The sequence below is a fragment of the Sarcophilus harrisii genome, chromosome 1, assembly GCF_902635505.1.
Source record: "Sarcophilus harrisii chromosome 1, mSarHar1.11, whole genome shotgun sequence".
Taxonomy (NCBI): Eukaryota; Metazoa; Chordata; class Mammalia; order Dasyuromorphia; family Dasyuridae; genus Sarcophilus; species Sarcophilus harrisii.
The window spans coordinates 276779745-276785812 of record NC_045426.1 but is presented as its reverse complement, the minus strand read 5'-3'; positions in this window follow the sequence as shown (position 1 = coordinate 276785812).

The window sequence follows — 6068 nt, the reverse complement described above, 5'->3', positions numbered from 1 at the left end:
AAACCAGAGTTGGTTACAGAGCAATGTTTTTCATAGTAATATATTGTTTTAAGATATATAAGCAATATGATTTTTCTCATTAAATGGCTCTGTTGAGTTATCAGCAACTGTAACGATCGCACTAGGACCCAGGACATTCCAGAATCAGCCGGAGTCAGGATAAGCAAAAGTCCGTCTTTATTTTTGGTCTTAGACTCAGGATTGAACAAGATGGAAGCAGAATCTCCGCCACTGCCTTCCCTCTCATCTACCACCGAGAGTGTGTCCCTGGCTAGTCTTACTCCATGCCCAGTCCCTCCTACAATACTCTATATACACCAATCATTGAGCCAGCACAGATAGTGGAAAGGACCATTTTCCAAGCATATGCCCATAGAGTATTGCCCAATCAATAGTTAGCCTCAAGTGCTCAGCAGTTCCGACCTCAGTGCATCAACCCAGTAGTTTCAGCCCTCTACAAGCAACCCCATCTTCTTATTTTCAACTCCCACTAGCTCATTTGTTGTGCTGGCTACAACACAACATGATCCTACATAGAGATCACATATCCTCTCAGTGGTCTTTAAAAAGATTTAGAAACATATTCACTTAGAAGTTAGTGGGGCAGTTATGGAAAGGAATATCTCAAGGAATCAGGTAACATCTCCACAGGAAATCAGGAAACATCTCCACAAAAGTATTCTTTTGGAAATTTCTTATGTTGTGTTCAGGTTCCATAGCCCTTGAGTCTTATTACAAGGGTCTCTTGGGGCACTTTGAGAATATTCCCTTCCTGTACCATTCCAGTGAGTGTTTTTCACTTTTGAACAATTAATGATGAAAACAGTCCTCTGTCCTTCTGTATCTAGGTGGGATGTTTCTTGTTCATGTTAGCACTTCTCACGCTGTGTTGAGTTTGAAGGGGTTCTCACATTATTCCTTGCTTATCTTTTCATCTATATGTGAAATTCCCCCAAGTTTGCTTCTCAAAAAAAAAAAGATTCCCAGAAGAGGGGGACTGAGTCAGCTGCTTCCAGTTCACACATCTGTAAGGAGGGAGAGGGGTTCAGCAATGACAGCTAAGGGAAAGGAAAATTATAGGAGCTCCACTGTATTTAAGTTCAGCTCCAAAGTCCATTGGTGTGTGGCTCTCCTCACTGGTGGAGGTGAAAGCCCTGTCCTGCATGAGGGGCAAGAGAGCTCACCCTTCAGTTTTTCTTCAAAAAAAAAAAAAAAACTCTCTTCTGGCTGCCAGTTTCTAGAAGGAAGATGGAAGAGGAGAAGCCCACTTCAGATTGCTGAAGAAAAAGAGTTTGTGAAGACAAAAGGAGTGGTAATCTCCAACATGTATATCCTTGTCCCCAGTTTGCTACTGGAAGGACTTTGGGGAACTTTCCCTTGAGTGAAATCTGGGACTTTTGCTTTTGGTTAAATTATCTCAATCCTGATAAAAAAAATTCCTTCATTTTGTATTGCCTAATATATAGGCTCATACATATTTGGTTTCTGTTTTGCTACCAATTTGGATAAATGGCTTTCTCGGCTATTGGTGGAACTAGTATTTAGTGGGAAAGAGATCAAACTTGGAATTTGATGCACTTCCACTCCAATAATGGCAGAGTGATCAGAAAGTAACTTGAATCTGATCATATCTTCCCTAGACTAACAGTATTTAAGGATAAGTATAATTCTAGACTAGTACTTCTCTCTGAGGGCAGCAGAGTGATCTCTGCCCCACTTTCCTGCTTCCTTTCCAAGAAGGAATTAAATTCTCCCTTAGAGAAGGGGAATGGAGTAGGGTGAGGGAAGAAGAAATTAGAGATGTCAATTCTGCCTTCCTTCATGACACCCCCTGCTACATGTAAGGGAGAACCCACCCTTATACATAGAGGCTTTTCTATACATTATAAAGATGTTTTTAAACATCATAAATGAAGTCAAGGTCTATTTAGATAATACACAGTATGTCAGTGGCGATGATTAAGCAAGAAATCACAACAAAATGGAAGACAAAGTCCTAAGAAAATAGAAAAGTTAATCTCACACTAAAAATCCCTAAAACTTTTTATGAATTAGTGACATGTTCTTGTTGGGCCTCTAGCAATATTAGCAAATTTTCCTTCAGAGAAATAAAGGTCAATCTAGTCAATACTAAAGTTCTATTATACTTCTGGGCTCCTTTTTAGGTTATTTTGTCATCTTTTGATCAGTTGGGAAAAAATGTTGTTATAGTCTATTCAAATAATATCTCTTTAAAAAGCTTTCATGGCAAGGAGAAATTTGCGAGACAAAATAGTTTTTCTCTACCATAGAGCTCTGGCAGTAGATTGAGAATCTGAAAAAAGAAAGTTCAGGAAATTCTGTGCCTCCCCAGGCAATCATACCTGCTTAATCTATGCTTAGTTTGTAGGACTTCAGGTCATTCTGACCTGGCATTGAACCTTCCTAAGAGCCAGCCAGCAGACCGGCGAAGGCTGGGAACAGATATGCTGGAATGGATGGGAACAGATATGCTGAAATGGAATGGTAAACAGCCTGGATAGGAGGAGAGACCGTTTGTCTGAGAATGTTAAAGTTTCTCCTTGAACCCTAAATTCACACAGTCCTTTCATACCCTGACGGATTTATCTACTTTTTGTTTTCCTTTTGTTTCCTTAGCAACTTTGTGGTTTTAGAACTTAAAAGAGAAGGCTTAGCAAAAATAAAATGTCTTGACCACTAGCCCTGGTGTTTTCTCCTTCTTCTCTTGCTTTCATGGTCTCTATGAAAGCCAATACAGCTGGACTGTCTTTGGCATTCCATAAAATTCTATCCTTCTAAGATCTTGTTTTTCAGTAGTTCAGTCACAGTTGACTCTTTATATATCAGGTCCTTCTATCTTCAATTATTTCTCAAAGTCTGTTCAAGTTCATGTTCATTGTTTCTATGATACTATCTATGCATGTCATCCCTCTGCAATCTCCATCTCCTTTTGCCTTCACTCTTTCCAAAATCAGGCTCTTTTCCAATGAGTCCCATCTTATTATCTAGAAAAAATATTTCAGCTTCATTTTCTGTATTTGGCCTGCCAGTAAATAGACTGAATTAATTTCTTTAAGTATTGTCTAATTTGACCTCTTTACTGTCTGAGGAATTCTCAGAAGACTTCTTTGATACCACAGTTCAAAAACATTGATTTTGCATCTTCCTTATAGTCCAACTATCATAATCATATGTTGCTACTGAAAAAAACATAACTTTGACTATATGAACCTTGGGTAATGGCATGGAAACTCCATTCACCAATATTTATATATTTCAAAATTTCATTCAAATATGTATATGTATACACATACAACTGAACTAATACATGATAAAAATGTATGAAAAAAGATAAAAATGAAGATAGAAACTAAACAGGATAATATAAAGATAAAATAATATTTTAATTAAATTTATATTTTATTAGTAATTTAGAAACTTTTGCTTTTACTCAAGTATATTTTATATGTTTAGAGAGAACAATGAAATTGCTACACATCAGCATTTTGAAAATCTTGGTTTAACACTTTGTGATATAGTGATTCCAGGGGTTCAGTTTATTTGTAGAGCTTTCTAGGCCTCCTTAATGCTTGCTTTCAGCAAGATGCTTTTCCTGGTTCCCTTTGATGTTATTGCCTTCTCTCTGAAATTACTTCCAATATATTCTTTCTATCGCTTGTTTATAAATAGTTGTTTGCATGCTATCTTTCCCCATAAAACTGAGCTTCTTGAAAAGAATTGTTTTTGCCTTATTCTGTAACTCCAGCACTTAGCACGATGTTTGAACTATGCTAGGGGCTTAATAAATGCTTGTTGACGATTTACAAATCCTAATAGAAGTACATTTTTGACTGTTGTCTCATTTTTTATCTACCAATTAATAGGTGTTTTATCTTTTTTTTTTTTTTAATCCAGCTGAAAAAAATTAGTAAAATCATCTTCTCTGATATATGTATGTAAGGAAGGTGTGCTGGGGTAATGCAAGGGAATCCAGGTCAAAAAAGTGACTATTCCAGATTGGGAGAAAGGGATGGCAGCTCTGGAACTGGACCTATAGAAACTGGAGAACTATGTCAGTCCCAGATATTGTGTGGGATTGGATTTCATTCTGGGAAACCTTCCTTTGATTAGAAGAGGCTCCTTTTCTCACACTCAAGAATAAAGCTCCACCTAGAGGTGATTCTCATTATAGTTTCTTCCCTGCAGCACAGTATACTTGGATGAGGTTTGGGGAGAAAAAAAAGGAGCCTGTTAGGATTCTTACAAGGTGCTAAGTCCGTTGTCCAATTTTAGCATGGTGCTTAGCAGTTTTCTGGTTCACTAATGCACTTAGTACTTGTTAGAGTTCTGCAAGAGTTCACACCTTTCATGCCTTTAAGAGTTCACACCTCTAAAAGAGCATATAGAAGGACAAACCCACTGAAGGACAGGCCCACTAGAGACTTTGGGAGATTCACAAGTCAGAAGCCCACAAGCCTACTCTCTGGGAGGAGGAGCCAGATTCATTCCAACTTCTACCTCTGTGCTGACTGGAGGCCTTGGAGTCAGAGAGAGCTAGAGACAAGAGATCTTGGAACCAAGGAGAGAGATAGGCCTGTAGGAAACCTAATGGGGTATTTTGAAGGAGACAATAAAGGATTGGACTTTAATAGCTGGCTGCATTTGAGATGATTATTACACTGAACTGAAAAGAAGGCTGCTTCTAGAAGCCCCCCAAGAAACCTGCTCCCAGAGAACATTATAACCTAGAGAAGAGAACATTACAAGAGCCTGGGTGGTAATAAAGAATTTACATCTGCAAAAAACATTTCCTCCCTCTAGGTGAGTCCCTGGGGCTCATGAAGGCCTTCTCCACTTCCCAATTCCAAGTGATATGTAGATTGATTTTATTTATCCCTCCCCTCCCCCAAAGTCCTAGAATAATCCTCATTGATGGGGAATCAAGGTCTGCCTGTTCCTGGTGTAGGGTGGGATAGCCCTTCCACCTCACCAATAAGTCAATGTGTACACTTAGTCTCCACAGGGATGGTGGATCTATGTTCATGGGAAATGCATTTCCTATCTATTTCCCTTTCACTCCCATCTCTCAACATACATACTCAAGAGTAAGACCTTGGAAAGATACCAAGAAAGCTGAGATTGCTTGTTCTCATTACAGTCATACTGGTCAGAGCAGTGTGTCCACTATTTATCCCAAGTAGTAGAACAAGATCAATTAATTAGTCCACTATTATCAAGTGGACTTGATCAAGGGATCAAATTTACCCTATTTGTTGCTGTGAAGGGACATAACATGCAAACAAATATATACAAAGCAAGCTATATATAGGATAAATGTTAATATTCAGTTTTTCAGTCATGTCCAATTCTATGGGCCTTATGGGGGTGGCAAAGATATAGGGGTGATTTGCTACTTCTTTCTCTTGTTTATTTTACAAATGAGGAAACCGAAGCAAATAGGGCTAAGTGACTTGCCTATGGTCACATAGCTAATAAGTATCTGAGGCCAGATTAGAACACAGGTGAATCTTCCTGACTTCAGGCCTGGCATTTTATTCACTGAACTACTTAGTTGCCCCATAGAATAAATAGGAAATTATTAAAATAAGGAAGACATTAAAATTAAGAAGGATTAAGAAAGACTTCCTATAGAAGGTAAGATTTTAGTTGGTACTTGGAGGAAGCCAAGAAAATCAATACTTGGAGATGATGGCGAAGGAGTCATCCCATTTATATTCACCCAAGATAAGTTCTTCTCTGTTGCTGCCTACGGCCTCTGGGCATCTGAGTTGTATACAGAGTATACAGAATTGGGGTTAAATCTACCCACCTGCTTGCCTACCTGGGGAGAAGCTAGATTGATGCCCAGTGCAGCCCAGACTTGCCTGTAGTCATATAACTAGTATATGTTAGAACTTGAATCTAGTATTTCTTAACTCTGCTGTCAGCCCTTTCTTTATTCACTACTCTGATCTACCTCTCACTTAATAATATGTCATAAACAGAGTATAAAAAGCAGTCATGCTGTCCTGGAGAATCATTTCCATGACTGGTATAGGGTGCTCGTT